This window comes from Lepisosteus platostomus, chromosome 14, assembly GCF_059453375.1.
Source record: "Lepisosteus platostomus isolate fLepPlt1 chromosome 14, fLepPlt1.hap1, whole genome shotgun sequence".
NCBI lineage: Eukaryota > Metazoa > Chordata > Actinopteri > Semionotiformes > Lepisosteidae > Lepisosteus > Lepisosteus platostomus.
The window spans coordinates 8,725,709-8,742,850 of NC_142624.1; the positions used below are offsets into that span (position 1 = coordinate 8,725,709).

A 17,142-nucleotide genomic window follows, 5' to 3' on the forward strand; every position below is an offset into this window, starting at 1 on the left:
ATGATGAAGTGTATACTCTGGGCTCAAACACAGAACAATGCTCTCTGCAATGCCATCACTTTAACAAGAAACATAAAATGCAGACGTGACAAACATGGGTGGAACTGTAGTGTAGCTGTAGGCACCACTGCATCACAGGTTTTGCATCTCACTTCAATTCTGTGTGACCATTCTCCCTGTTTGTGTGGGTTTCTGTTTGGTACTTTCCTCCTTCCAAAGACATACTGGTTAGGTTAACTGAGGTCTCTAAACTGTACTCCTGTGCACATACCCTGTGACGGAATAGCATCTCATCCAGAGTGAAGTCCCGTCTTACACCCTATGTTTCCAGGATAGGCTCTGGTTTGCATGCCACATCTAGGAAAAATGCTTACTGATAATGGATGCATAGAGCGAGAGAGGACAAACCAACCAAATTCCACTCACTAAAGCCACAAAGCAACAGGAATGATTTTCATGAAGGTACTGCATTTCAGTACCTGTGAATTTACATAGTGATTACTGAGACTAGCCAGCAGCTATATCCTACAGGTCTCAACTGGCTACCCACTGAAGCCAAGCAGGGTTGAGCCTGGTCAGTACCTGGATTGGAGGTCTCCTGGGAAGCTACGGTTCCTGCTGGAAGTAGTGTTAGTGGGACCAGCAGGGGCCCACCCTGGGGTCTGTGTGGGTTCTAATGCCCCGGTATAGTGACGGGGACACTTTACTTTAGTGGGAGTCATCTTTCTGATGAGACGTTAAACCAAGGTCCTGACTCTCAGCAGTCATTAAAGATCCCAGGGCATTTATCGATAAGAGTAGGGAGTTATCCTGGTGTCTGGGCCAACTTTCCCCCCTTGGCCTTTACCGTGGCCTCCAAATTGTCTTCATGTATGATTGGCTTGCACTTGCCCTGCGATGGACTGGCACCCCGATCAGGGGTACACTGTCTTGTGCTTGTTGCTTGCTGGGTATGCTCCGGCTTCCCGCGAAACTGTATGGTATAAAGTGGTTTGGCAAACAACATGACATTACTGAGACTATCTAACAGGATACGTTGAAGTAAAAGTGGCAGGAAGTACAAACTGCCTGTGTGTTTCCATGGTTAAAAAATCTGGGAAAATGAACTTGGCCAAATAAAACTGGCAACTGCCAGCGATTAGCGATGGATTTCCAGTTATTTCATCGTGGCATCCAGTTTTACAAGCAATCTGTGGTACAACGTTAAGAAATTAATCTAGGAAGCAAGCAAAAGACATTCATATTTGCCGACAGTAACAGGGTGCTGAATTCAAACACTTAAACAGTATTTAAAGAACAGCTGTAGAGTAAACAGAAAACAAAAACACCAGAGCCAGAAATAAGAAAAAATGCTTTGTTCACATTTGGAATATTAGATTTTAAGGAATTGTGTCCTGTTCATCTGGGTATGATTTAAAACAGGTCATGAGTTGTCATGTTGTCTAATAAGCATATTGTGTAAATACTGTGTGAAATCAAGCTGTCATGCTTCTAAACTGCTGGCAAAACACAATGCTCAAATTGCAGGAAATGGCCTCCATCAGTCTTGTAAATGTTAAAAAACCTCCACCTGCTAATTCTCTCGGCATCCACCACTTGTGCCATCATACTTGACCGGAATTCCGGTTCCGGTCGAGAGGGAACGCTGGCGCATTTGGCTGCCGCTCCTCTCACCAGTTTTTCATTTCTATCTACTTATTTATGTTTTTTTTTCCCTTTTTCTCCTCGATTGCACTGATTTCTAGTTTATCTATTTTCATCCGCTTCACGTTACAAGTTCACGGGTGCGACTTCCACTGCATTGTGAACTTACTCAACTGAAGACTTTCACCTCTTGCTACCGCCTTCTCTGGATTTCCTTCCCGTCTCGTTTCATCAATCATGTCTCTGAGGTACACTGCACTGCAACTTCTTCAACTAAAACAAAGCTACTTCCTGGTCAAAGACACATTCGATTACTGCCGTTTTACTGGGATTTTACGACCGACTCGCTACATCCATCGCAGCACAGGACACCGTTCTCTACGTTCGTCTGCCTGCGGAGTCTCTATCCCTGCCTTTCGCCGCACGTCTGTAAGTCCATCACGTACCGGCGCCGATCTAAAAAATCTCCTCTCACTACCGCACCTGGACCGCACTCCGCTTCCCCCCGCATCCCCGAGACTGGCCAGATCAGCGCTACTCAACACCCGCTCCGTTAACAGCAAGGCTCTTCTTTTATGTGACATTATCAAAGAAAAACAACTGGACCTTCTGTGCTTAACCGAAACATGGCACAAACAAAACGATGGACTCCTGTTCAACCAACTAGTTCCTCCTGGATATGGTTTCTTTGACCTTCCGCGTCTTTCAGGCAGAGGCGGGGGCATCATTGTTATTTACAACCTTTTTTACAGTCTAAGTCCTATAGCTATACCTCCTCCCTCTTCTTTTGAGTGTCTTGTTTTAAATGTTTCTATCCCCCAATCTACTATTATTGCCACAGTTTACAGACCACCCAAACCCAGTGGAGTCTTCTTAGGTGAGTTTGCTGATTTTCTCTCATTTTTATCCCTTACATTTAAAAGGATCCTTATTCTAGGGGACTTTAATATACACATTGATTCAACTTCCTCCAGTCTGGCTAAAGACTTCCTTTCTCTTTTGGGATGCTTTGACCTTGCTCAGTTTGTTTGTACCCCTACACATAACAAAGGACACACCTTAGATCTAATTATTGCAAATGACTCCTTTGTCTCCCACTGCTCCCCCCTTGATCTAGGCCTCTCTGACCACTTAGCCATTCTCTTCAATCTGGAATTACCTGTTTCTAACACTTCCCCCTCACGCTCTGTAAATTTCCGCAACTGGCGATCAATTGATCACCCAAGGTTTGCAAATTCTGTTCTGTCCTCCTTATCCTGTTTCTCTTCCTCTGACCCTCTAGAGGACAAAATACAGTTACTTGACAATGCTCTTTTATCTACCCTCGACACCTTTGCTCCTTTAAAAACTCGAACCATCTCCTTCTCTCGCCCTGCCCCCTGGTACAATGACCATCTGCGTTTCATGAAGGCAGCCTCTCGCAAACTTGAGCGTAGGTGGCGTCTTTCCGGCCTAAATGTACATTATCAGGCCTGGAGAGATTACTTATCTGATTATAAGGTTACTATAGAGTCTGCTAGATCCACCTACTTCTCTCACATCATTGAAAATCACCAAAACAATCCCAGACATCTTTTCTCCACCATCAACAGACTGCTCAAGCCAAACTGCCCCACCACATTACCTGCCTCATCACAACTTTGCAACACATTCTTAGATTTCTTTAGTTCTAAGATTGACAACATCCGGCATCACATTCTCTCCACTACGGATATAATTTCCACACCTCCTCCCTCCTCATCCAACTTCTCTGGTTCCCGTCTCTCCAGCTTCTCTCTTCTTGACTCAGCATCCCTAAACAAACTAGTTACGCGCATGAAACCCACCACATCTATTTTAGATCCCATTCCCACCACTTTATTCCAGTCCTGTTTCTCTTCTCTCTGTCCCATTGTCCTCAATATAATACATGAATCCTTGAGCACCGGCATTGTACCAACGGTCCTCAAAACTGCTGCTATTACCCCAGTGCCAAAGAAGCCTAACATGGCTCTCGACAATCTTAACAACTTTCGCCCCATCTCCAACTTACCCTTTCTCTCTAAAATTCTAGAACGTGCTGTCACACTTCAGTTACATAACCACCTCATGACAAACAACCTTTTCGAACCCCTCCAATCTGGCTTCCGTCAACTTCACAGCACAGAAACCGCCCTAGTCAAAGTCACCAACGATCTCCTAATAGCTTCTGATTCTGGTTCTCTTTCCATACTCATCCTTCTTGATCTCAGTGCTGCCTTTGACACTGTTGACCATAACATCTTGCTTTCTCGTCTCGAGACTGTGTTTGGAGTCTCTGACACTGCCCTCAAATGGTTTAAGTCTTACCTCACTGATCGCTGTCACTTTGTCTCTCTCAATGGGTACAGGTCTGAAATTGGTCTTGTCAAGTCTGGTGTCCCTCAGGGCTCAATACTGGGCCCCTTGCTCTTCAGCATTTACATGTTCCCACTTGGTCAGCTTTTAAGATCACATGGCCTCAGCTTTCATTTTTACGCTGACGATACTCAAATATACATCCATACCAAACCCGACACTGATGTGGCTGTCTCTATTCTATCTAATTGCATCTCTGACATAAAAATTTGGATGACTCAAAACTTCCTTCATCTTAACTGTGACAAGACTGAAGTCATGCTTATTGGTACCCCCCATCAACTTCGCAAAGCCAGTCCTGTAACCCTGTCTGTAGATGGCTCTGTACTTGAGCTCCAATCAAAATTGAAAAACCTTGGGGTTATATTCGATTCTGGCTTAACATTCGACCCACATGTACAGCATACTGTCAAAACATCTTTTTTTCACCTTAGAAATATCGCAAGACTACGCCCTATGCTATCATTAACTGTGGCTGAAAAGCTGATCAACATATTTGTATTCTCTCGAATTGACTACTGCAATGCTCTGCTCCCTGGGGTATCTAAATCTACTCTGAACAAGCTGCAGTATGTCCAAAATTCAGCAGCCAGAATCCTGACCAGATCTAGTGCAAGTGTTCACATTACTCCTATCCTGGAGTCCTTGCACTGGCTTCCGGTCAAATTCCACGTAGACTTTAAAATCCTCATGCTCACCTACAAGGCTTTACATGGCTTGGCACCTCAATACCTGTCTGAACTTTTATCGCCCTACTCCCCACCTCGCAACCTCCGCTCTTCAAATTCTGCCCTCCTTACTGTCCCCCAAGCCCGTCTACATTGTATGGGCGACAGGGCCTTCTCCTGCTATGCCCCCAAGCTCTGGAACTCCTTGCCCAAGGATATTAGAGAGTCACCTTCTCTAAACTCCTTCAAATCCAGACTCAAAACCCTCCTTTTCAGAAAAGCCTTTACTTAACTGGTTCCATTCTTCACCCCTCTGCTCTTCTTAATACCATCTTCCACGGTCTCCTCTATTGTTATTGTTGTATTGCTGTAATTATAATTGTGTCCTGTCTTGTGAAATTTTTCTTATTTATTGTTGTAGTCTTCTTATTTATTGTTATTGTCATCCTGTAAAGCGCTTTGAGAAGCCACCTTTAAAGGCGCTATATAAAATAAAGTTTATTATTATACTTCAAATTCCTGTGGAGAACCCTTTTTACTTTTTAAATAGTAAGCAGATTGGTTTGTTGACTGAGTATTATTAGGCCTTGGGATAACATATCATGGGATTACACAAACCCACCAGGTGCCCAGTAGCTGCCTTTTCAGTTAAAATTGATAAGGAATCTTTAAACTTTAGAATTTTTTTTTCAACATAAGGAAAGCTAAATTTGTATACGGCTGTATACAACTATTTCACAAGAGAGTTATGAAGATAATGAAGAGAAGCTGCCTGGAGAATGAGATGTTCTGCTTTAGTAGCTAAGAAACTATTCCAGAGAAAACAAGAAACTGGCAAACTCCATGTCCTGATGCCACACCGGCCCAGAACACTTGGATCCATCTGATTCGTTCATGTAAAGGCTTTCAGACTGCAGTAGCAACACAATTAAAAAAAAAAAAGAATCAAGAAATATTTAACCTGTGCATTAGCAGAAAGACTATAGATGGCTGCCTGCATGAAAATGATCTATGTGCTTCCATGCTGTTAAGAACCAACAACTGACTGACAAGATACAAAATTGTCTTCCTATGTAGATCAGATACCTGAGGTGGTGGAAGAGACACCAGTGGAATGTTTCATTCAATGATGAAAACTGTTTTGGAGTATGTAGAGGTATTGCTGTGACCATTATATCCACACTGCTAAATTCAACCCGTAGAAAGGCATAAGGCTGATGTAGGGAGAAATAATATTTAGCACAAAAACACCTCTGACACACACTGAGGACAAATGTACTGATCAGATATACAGCAGTCTTTAAAACATTTTCCTGACTTGACATTTTCCTGATTTCAATCAGTAATTTTATGGTATCAATTTTTCAAGATCATCAACGGGAGAAAAATGCAACTGGTCAACCTTCACCTGCTGGCGATAGTGCCACCAGGAGAACAGCAGAACATCCCACATCAGGTCTATGCATCAAAGCTACCAGGATTGCATTAATGTTACACTTGTGATGCTTTCCTGTGTATCACACTGTACATCATAACCTTCTTTGATCTGTATTTTTGCTCACAATCAATCAGTGATTTTGTAAAATACCTACATGAAAAATATTTTGATTAAATCCACTAAAGTCTTGCATTTCTTTTGTGCACCTGCACATAAAGGCATTAGTGTCTCATCCAAAACATAGTCAAATACTACTGTGTTTACAAGGATATCTTAAATATTATAAGGTAAACCCTTTTTTTAGTTTTTGGCATTATAACAGAATGTTGGATTAAGGTTCTTTTCATTCCATGTGTGCTTAATAAAGGGATTCAGATGGATTAAATGCATCATTATCTGTAGCGAAAAAGGAAAAGAACTGCCAATTTTTTCTCAGAAAAAAAATAAACATTAATGCAGTTGATAACACACTGCACATTATTATTGTGAAAGGGGGTAGGCAGCAGGATGAACACAACAGACATCATTTTGAAATAAAATGATGACATTCATCAAAAATCTCAGTCTTATAACTTCCTTCCGTGAAGTCTACAGCAGGACTAGTCACAAGTCAAACAGAGTTAACCTTTGGAAATCCATTTAATCGAGACATATTATACTACCCACACCTGTCACTCATACTTACATTAGTTGTCAATCTTTAATCTGAGGTGCTGTTTTTCAGTTTTAGAGCCTGAAATGAAACCCCAATAACATATCTACATTTCACAGCAAAACTGTACAACTGGTAGTTTGAAAAGCTCTTCCTATTTCAACTGAAGACTTCTACATATGCACCTTGATGATATACACAGTTTATTTTTCAAATTCAAATTCTTTTAATTACAATGTCAAATAGATAATTGCTAAAACAATTAAGAAATTATTCTGTTTATATAAATCAGCATTTACATAAAGTTAAGAAAATGTATGTCAGTAACTCTATTTTGCTTTTGTTTGGTTTCCTACTTCAATATGATATGCATTTGTAGTGATGAAAAGATTTTTAAGTCATGCATGTTACCCCACTACTAAACTCACCGAGTTACTTTTCCAAAGTATACTCCAAAAAAAGCTCTTAACAAGTTGGTGTTGATCATTCTATGTGTAATCAATCACAGCTAAACCCAGGCTTTACTTGTTAATTTGGCATTTTCTAAAACTGGTGCTGCATAAAAACTAAATCCCCTTCCTTCTAATTTGTCTATAAAAACATTCTTTGTAGAATCAGGCAAAACCAAAGCAATTGAGCTTGTATGCTGTCTGTAACAGTCCCCTGAGGTCTTCTTTAACAGGGATGTGGCATAGTTCAGTACAACTAGACATCAAAGAGGGTTTCCTACCAGAGGCCTCAGGGTGCCTCTACAGTAATTAAGGATACCCAGACACACAGAGTGGAAAAATTACTTTTACCCTATAAGATAGGATAAGAAACTACAAACATATTAGTGATAAGCTTATTTTTTAGATAAAGTTCTCATTTGAATTTCTTGCTTTTTTAGGTAACATGGTAGCATTTATTATCTATATGACACACTTCTTCTTGACACACCTGAAGAAGGCTCCACGGCCGAAACGTTGTGTTCTCTTTCTTCTTTTTTTCAGCATGGAATAAACCTATTACTTGTTCCTTTGCAGCCTACGCATGCTGACGCAGCTACCCACCTTATCTATATGTAGTTAGGCGAAAGTATATTGAAGTAGGATATTCACTGAAGCTAAGCAGGTGTGAGCCTGCTCAGTACCTGGATGGGAGACCTCATCGGAAGAACTAAGGATGCTGCTGGAAGAGGTGTTAATGGGACCAGTAGGAGGTGCTCACCCTGCAGTCTGTGTGGGTCCTAATGCCCCAGTATAGTGATGGGACACTATACTGTAAAAAGGCGCCATCCTTCGGATGAGACGTAAAGGTCCAGACACTTTGTGGTCATTAAAAATCCCAGGGATGTTACCGCTGTGTCATATTGTCGTAGGATCACACAAGTCTTTTCTAAACAAAACCAAACTTGTCATTACAGTGCCTGTTTTTCAAATGCACTGTTTCTACTCTGCTGAGCGATGCATGGAGTCCTGACGCTAATTCCTCACTAAATTACTTAATGTTGGGTAGATACAATTAATCTTTTTCTCTCATTTTAAGGAAATCTGATTTTATTTAAATTTGGAACTGCTATGCATTTTGTGTTTAGTGTCAAATAGTTTTTCAGAAATATGTACAATATAATTTGCATATTTTAGGATTTCTTTGGATAGATAGGCAATATTAAATGAAATATTTATGGGTTGTTCTATGCTGTGTTGGGGGAAAGGAAGTATTTAAAAATCAGTTCCACACTGCAGGAACATTTCACAGAGACTAGAGCACTAACATTCCCCTAACATTCTCCTTACTTAATTTTTTATTTTTAGAATATTTCTTTCTCTGGGCACACCTATAATTTCTTCAAAATGTTTTTTTAACTAATACCTATTACTGAACAATAAGCATTTCTATTAGGTTTCCAAGGGAAGCACATTTAATCTGTAGTATTTACCACTTCTTGTCTGTTGTTGTCAGGGTAATTTTTCATGGACCCAAAAAGAAAATGCTGGGGTGAATGGTTACATCATCCTGTATGACATAATCTACTCCTTTCTCCAAAACAAGAATGTGAAAACTGCAAAAACATTTTTTTCAGGAAAAAAAGTATTTTTGGAGAGAACATCTTTTTAATGCTCCATCTACATAAAAAAGCAGCAAGCCAAAACAGTAAACAAAGTCATTTCAGTATCATACAGACATTTTCTAATGTGTGACTATTTAACAAACAGGTGTACAGTCTATGACTCAAATGTTCCATTCACAACACAAAAATTATTTGAGAATTAGTACTGTACATTTGGTGAATTGACAATTTTATTCCTCAGGAAGTCAGTGTCCAGCACAATCACAAATAGATACAGCTACGAAACACAATTCATTCACAAAAATGAAAAGAAAATTACCACCTCGTTTTCTGCATTCAAAAATCATCTAAATACAACTTGCAGTTGTGTTCACTGCCTTATAGTTTCCCAGAGCTGCAATCTCCAATCTTATGATGACCTGCTGTGACTAAGTGCCACTGGGTCTGAGAGAAAGCTGATCACACTGTCCTTGTGACCATGTTCGTAGACCACAAGCCTACTAAATGCGTCACTATGCGTCTTTGGAAATCATCCAACGATGAGCACATAAAAAATTGAAAAGATCTGCTGTTTATAGGACTTTAAAAAGATAATAACACTTTCCATGGCATACACTGTAAAGACTACAGCCTATATTCTAAAATAAAAACTGCATTTCAAAATATTCTTTAGTAATATAATCATATAGCTACTGTATGATTATATTGACTGTATGATTATACTATATATACAGATTTAGTTCCTTGTCTAGTATTAACTTCCTTGTCTCGAAAACATGTCCCTGTCTCATAAAGAGATTTTCACCAGGATACAACTATTATCATGTCACTAAAACAAACACATTTGCCTAAAAATGTATTTCAGAGACACACTCGGATGTATACACAAAAATATAAATGAGATGAGGGGCAATATTTTGCAGCAATAAAGAATGTGTGGAATTTTCAGAACTTTATCTACCCATTTTACTTAATGACGCATATTTCTTCACAGAATTTCTTCTGCTTTGCTAACAGTCCATATTGAATCATAAAGAGAAAGAGAAAGTGAAAGTGAAAAGAAAATGACCTTTCTTTTTAGTATTCCTAATCAATGATAATAACCTACTTTGATTTTTATGAATATTAATCTGTATTCAGTACTGGTGTATTTTTAGCAATACTAAGCCACGCGTATGAATTTCATATGAACACATTTTATCCTCATCAAGTCCCACGTGGGATTCTCAAAACTATTTTTGTGTGCCGTTTTTCATGAACTTATTTTTCTCTACTGCTTCACTGTTAGTGAACCTGTAACATCCTCTTTACAAAATGGACTTCCAAAAAGCTTTTAAGTACCATTTTATCTGCAGCTATTTTTAAGAATATACCCGTATATGTGCTTAAGAAAGCATTTTCTTGTGTCTGTTTTGTGATGATTTGAAATTATTAATATAGTATAAATACACAGGATACTACTTTCTAAAGTTGTTTACTATTTAGATTGTTATACCATTACTAGCCTTGGTATTAAACTGCATTGTTGCTGCATTTTTAAAGCAGACTTCTTGCACTTTGGAGATAAGCAAAACATGCTCTCGCATTATAGCCATTTCTTCGGTTCAGGGAACGGAAGTGGACCACTGTGAGGTATAAAGGCATATAAAGGTAAATAGCATTAGAATCTACATACCTATAACCTTTATAATAATAAAAACAAAAGTAAAGGTAATCTTGTAGTTTATACCCTTAGACATATAAATAAAAATGCATCTCTTTTACCTGGTTTCAGAAATTAATTTTATTTAATGTCCATATAGTAACCTACCACAAGCTAGGTTAACATGTCTTCATTATAAACAGTCCTTGGCATTTGTTTTTCACATTATCTTCTGTTATCCACTCTAAACCCAAGGCAAGACAATGCTGTCACTTTTAACACATTTTGACAGGAGCTGCGTCAGAAAATCTGCTTAAAACTATAACTTAAAACATACCCTGCTCTTTCCCACAAAGGAAAGGAATCTTTGCAAAACTCACCGATTTAAATGTAAATGGTATTCCCAAAAAAATCAATTTTTTCCATTTTTCAAACTTTGTATTTTGTACCACCATCTACTGTCTCCTCTGTGTTTTCTCATAGTGCGTATTTTTTTATTGTTGTTATAAGTCTGTAAAGTGCTTTGAGAAGCCACCTTTAAAAGTGCTATGAAATAAAGTTTATTATTATTAAAGAACACCTCCTTTTTTGTGAATCTGTTTTGCTTCTCACAATGCACTGTAAAGTCTATACACAGTTCTCTTACACAACTTGTTGAAATGCACACTACCATTCTTTAACCAATGCCAAACCAATAAAACACCCAGGTGGCTGACTTGGTGCATTATAAATTATTCCACAGCACTGAGCGACACCAACTTACTGTGAATAACCATTTTGTGACATTTTTCAATTTATTATTTCTAATACTAACTAGGAGTATATTCCTATTTATATATACTTTTAAAATAAATTTAATACAGATTATAGTCAATACAATACATTAATCCATAGAAATGAAGTGTATTCCTTCACACTAACCATAAACTTGGTCTTATTATTCTTTTTCATGTGAGGTAAATTTAGTATATTTCAAGAAGATCACTTCAGTGAAGAGTTAACTGATCCAATCTCTGGATGTAGGTTTATGTCGTTTTTATTTCTGAACCAATTAGTACCAAAACAGTGTATATGAAGTCATTAAACTGCAGAAAAAGTAAACCAAAGCATATGTCTGTTTTTTATTTTCTGCAAAAAGGCTCAGTGGTTGTTGCCTGGTAACATAACTTCAGGAAAAACTATCCATGTTTCTGACACTACTACTACAATAAATATATTTCTTAATATACCTTGGGTTTTACAGATGAAGGCAAAAGAAGTGAAAATATTTTAGTTCAAAAGGTAAGTACCCATGATCATATCAGATAGCTTATGTAGAAAAGTGTTTGGTATTGTCTTCATTATTCTGACAAGTTTAGAACCTAGAGACAGTGCACAAAAATTGGTAACACCAATGCAAAGTGACTTAAAAGGGTTTAAGACCACTTCATGCAGTCAGTACAGCCTGCGTGCACCATGGTATAGGATCTGGAATTCTGCGGGCGGAATGCAGCATCATTTTTCAAGAAGAAAGTGAATCAACTCATGCCTAGTTGCAGTAGGTAGAACACATGGTCTTGGGCATTATTCTACAGTATCTCATAAATATTCGATTGAATTCAGACGTGCTGAATGACAAGGCTGTGACATATGAATAACGTTGACGTCATGCTCATGAAACCACTGGGAAACCACACAAGTTCTGCAGATGAGAGATAGCAATTACCATTGACCTTGCCTTCTGAGGGAATGAGTGTACCCAAAAAATGTCAGGAAAATGCATCCCACAACATTATTGAACCAGCAGACCTCTTCAATGTTGCAACAGAACACTCAGCGCAGTAGAGTCCTTTAGGTTAGTATGACATATGTTCTTGTTGAAAACATGGTGAAAGACTTGTGTCCTCTAGGTTGTGTGTCTTCAGACTGTCAGCATAAAATATACACTTAAGCCCTCAAATGTATCTAGCTGCTTTTCTATGTGCCAATTCCACAACTGCAATATCTTTTTATAACATGGTAACCAGGATGTGCACTATATTCTAAACAAGGTCTTACCTACACAATTTTAATAGCCTTGAGACAAATTCTACACTTTTAACTTTAAATCCTAACATTCTATGCTTTTTAATGCTTCTTTTTTCATGAGTAATCTCTTCAAGCTTAGTGTTTCCTATTTTGTATTGATAGTTTATATTTTTGCTACCTGCATGTAATACTGCACTTGCCTGCAAGTGCAAACTTCATCAGCCACCAGTTTTCCCAGTCTTTAATCTTATCTAAATCTTTCTGGATTTCATTTGCTGTTGCAAGTGTTTTCTAATCTTACTTTTTTACTATTGTTTGAAAACGTGATTGGTTTAGTAACTATAACAGAAAAATTAGGGGGAGGCATGGTGAGACAGTGGTTAGCTTTGCTGCCTCACAGCACTGAGGCCCTGGGCTCTACTACCTGCATGGAGTTTGTGGATTCTACTCATGTTCACATGGGTTTCATCTGGGTGCTGCAGTTTTCTCACAGCCTAAAGACATACTGGGTTCTGGGAAAACTGGCCCCGGTGTGATTGTGTGCACGTCTGTGTCTGCCCTGCGATGGCCTGATATGCCTCCGTTGCTCTCCCACAACCAAGTATTGGATAAAGCAGTTAGAAAATGGGTGAATATACCGTACGTTAGGAAGAGCAGTGATCCTAGTCAGATCTCTGTGGTATGATTTAGAATTGAATACAAGTCATTTGGTGCCGTTTTTCTAAAGTCATGGTGGCAGCTCCCTAGAATCAAAGTATCCACTGCATTCTTTATTCTTAAAGAAAACCAAATGGGGAGGACCTCATTCCACAGCTTTTAATGCTGTACTCTTTCCTGTGTGAAATTGTTACAAATAGAAAAAAACAACCGAATCAGGCAAAGTTAACAACTGACTTTCACAGGGTCATAAAAATGGAAATCTACATTAAATATTAGTTAAGCCTTGAATGAGCTCAGAACAGTGAGCACTGTCTCTAGATTCAAAGTTTCTGTGGGGAGCAACTACAATATTAAATATTCTTTCTCCTCCAACCACACATGTAGTTCAAAGTCTCCATTAGAATCCCTTATTTCATTCTACTGTATTTGCATTGACAAGTTTACTGTATAAGGAAAGGAAAAAAGGCAATGTATTATATATCTTTCAAAAATACAAAACGTTTGAACCATTGTTCAAAAAACAGAAATTGGTGAAAAGAAATTGTCTAACAATAGTCTCTATACTGTCTATTTCTCACCATAAAGCATTCAGAGCCAAAGCAGTTTTACAGATTGAGAATTGAGCTTATATTCTGGAACCTGCTAACCTAAGGCTAATTAAGAAAACAAAACAGAATAAACTTAGTGTTAATTTAGTTTGGTCCAAAATACATAACTTATTAATTGTTGAGATGGCGACTTCAAATCTCCTAAAGGCTAAAGGCCTGTTAATTTCTTTCCTTACAGCCTGGATGACATGTTTTTCAAAATCACTTAATCTCTCTCCATGCAGAATGACAACATTAATTTCCAGATCAAGTGTTTTTGAGCATGTTAATTGTAACAAAAATATCTGTCATCCTCCCAAGATGGAGATCACATGTCTTTGTGCACTACCTACTCATGCGACAAGGACGGTTAATTTAAACAAACATAGCTTTACACCAATAAATCAATTCCATATCACGCTAATTTCACATCTCTTTTTTCTAAAAGTATAGTTCTCTCTATTTTAGAGAAAACTCTAAAATATTAGTTTAAGATTCATAAACTCTCCTGTCAGGAATTTAATCAGGCTTTAAACACAAACTCAGCTTTAAACACAAACTCAATATCAGCAAAAACATGAATGCTTTTTTCAGCATCTAAATCCATCTTCAATGTCGGAGCTCCACAATAATTAACTTGAGCTGCAGTTCCGCTAATGGTTATTAGTTCATGCCTGCCCCGGTCCTTTCAGTTGGCACTTGTGCAGTTTCCACGGCTACGACCTTGCAGGAGAAAAGCATCTTGGGACTAGCTGTTCCGAGAACAATGTTTCTTTACTTACATAGCCTGAAAATGAATACCTTCCTCACAGTATTTTTCTGAAAGCAGAAAAAAAGGCTGAGGTTGAGTCATCTTCCCATTAATTAATGATTGAAAACAAAACTTTTACAGTGAGAATAAGTTTGTGAGTTATTTTTTAAATGCCTTTCTCCAGAGCAATGATTTGGCCAAACCCACAAAATGAACAGAAAATATGCTGAATCGTTTTGTAAAGTATATATTTCTCCAGTCCGGAGGGATATGGAGGAGTCCTCCCCTTGCCTTATGTGTATGCATCTCATTAATAAGTAGTGATTATTGTAACCATTGCAACTTATTAGAGACAGTAACTATTTTTTACCTGAGATCCACAGAAAGGCATCAGTATTCTGGGATAGGAGAAAAGGAGAAAAGGCCTGAGAGTAAGTAACCTGTTAGAAACCTATTACACAACATTGTTGCCTTCAGGTCTGCCTGTGCCAACATTTAAATAGTCTATCTAGAAGCAAATTCATTGGTTTGAAATGCATTATTAGTCTGTCATCAGTGTGTCTGCATTGTTCAGCGAGCTTGTTTCTCACATTTTACCATCCCAAGGGCTACTGTAAAAGTTATTATATTGCTGTGTGACAAAACCATATTGGCCTTCTTCCTTCTGGGTCACAGAAGATGAAAAAAGCCTTGTCCTGACATTTGCTTTGGTTCTCATATCTTGCTAAATTGCATTAACAAGACAAGCTTTTTGCCTCTGCAGCCAATATGTCAACTGAAAATGAGGACTGGGCTATATGTGGGTTCTTATCATAACTATCATAATCATAATCATAACCGCATCATAATCATAACCGATAACTGGACTCATTGGAAGCAGATCAATCGCTCCTCTCAAAGGCAGTTTAGGCATGCTACAGAGAAAGCACACCAAGGTCAAACCTGACAGTTAAGATATCAGCAAGAAATATAAACATTTAGGCTGCATTTCTGAAAAACTGCAGTTAATATACACTGCATTCTGTATATACATAAGGCAATGGGTTTCACTGTATTGTTTAAACAAACATAGCATCCAACCGATGTTACAGACTGCACACACACAAATTTAATTAGGACTATGCATATCATTAAAGGCTGGAAATAAACCTAAAACCAACTTAATACAGAAGGAAAACTCAGCATTTCATCTTTTTCACTCATTGTTAACATTTAATTTAATGGTTTTCATTGAACAGCACTTGTTAATTGTATGTTGATATGGCATGACGTTTATCCATTTCATGTGGTGACCTACAATTAACTACTTATTTTTTAACACTTTAATTACATAATTCCCGAAACAACTGGAGACTGCACCTTTCTTTCTAGGAATCATGCAATTGAAATTTCTGATCGATTACATACTTACAATTAAAATGTTGTTTGCATTTTCTGAATAAATTCTTTTCACCCAACATAACTGCATCCAAGCTCATTTTTCAGTAGTTGAAAAACAAGTTTCAATAAGTCATTTTCATGTACTGTATGTAGTAATGAGCATGGTAAGCAAAAACGTCTCATATCACAACTTAATTATTTAATAACCTAATCTCTAACCTATCCAAAAGTTGTGCAAATCAAAATATATAAGATATAAGTATACAGCCCTGCAGTGCCCATATTAGAAAAAGCTGTTGGTGTGTCAGAATTTATGACTAGTAGAAATCTCAAATTATCAAAACAATCTGCAGCATATGGGAATAAAAACTGCCCTACAGATTTTGCTGTTGGATGTGAATTTATTGGTGAAAGCAAAATTTTAAAGGCACTCCTGAAAGATTATGAAAAAAGCAGACTCTCATATATGAAGGAACAGCCACTTAGTTTACAATGATGGTTTCTAAATAAAAAATGAACAAAAGACTACACATGAAGGATAAATTGCTTAAGTTTTATTTTTTTCCTTTCTGTGCAGATTCTTTTGTAGAGTTTTGATCATACCCTGTCTAAAGATCCAAATGCAAAAGAACATCGATCAAAACTAAGTATTAACAGATAGGTAACCCAAACAAGCACAACTGTGAAGCACTTAAATATAGATAGAATCACCCAAAACAACATCATTGCTGTCCTCTTTCCAGTGCTCTTTTTGATTAAGATCACACATTGCAAGGAGATCAGTATACAGTAGATGGCTAAAAGAAAAGTGGTCTCGCTTTCTGACTAAAGCATCTCTATGGCTTCCCATCTTTCATTTCACAGATACCAGGGGAAAAACAAACAAGCATCAGAATCCATCGAAGTCAGGCAAAAGCAAGCATCTTAAAAAAGGTTTTTATAACATATATTCCCCTAATAAGGTGACACAGTGGTGAAGTGGTTAGCATTGCTGCCATGCAGCCCTAGGGCCCTGGGTTCAAATCCAGACCTGAGGTGCTATCTGTATGGAGTTTCTCTGTTCTCTCAGTGTTTGTGTGGGTTTTCTCCAGGTGCTCCAGTTCCCCCAGAGAGCTGAAAAACATCGTAGATGAATTGGCTTCGGGGAAAACTCTTCCTGGTGGGAATGTGTTTGTGTCTACAGGTGTACCCTGCCTTGTGCCTTGTACACTGAATCAGAGGAAGTGGTTAGAAAATGGATGGATATTCCAATAATAATTCATTTATTATTATGTTTTACTCATT

General features: G+C 38.1%; 1 protein-coding gene across 3 annotated transcripts in view; it reads right to left on the reverse strand.

Moving 5' to 3' along the window:
* Positions 1-17,142, reverse strand: part of sh3bp4a (SH3-domain binding protein 4a) — a 55,617-nt gene that overhangs the window by 28,279 nt on the left and 10,196 nt on the right. Inside the window, exon 3 of one of the 3 annotated variants that reach the window (XM_088606896.1) lies at positions 16,889-16,971. The exons of the other annotated variants lie outside the window; for them this stretch is intronic. The gene's annotated coding sequence lies outside the window, so the exon portion shown is untranslated. The remainder of the gene's footprint in view (positions 1-16,888; positions 16,972-17,142) is intronic. 3 annotated transcript variants of the gene reach the window in all.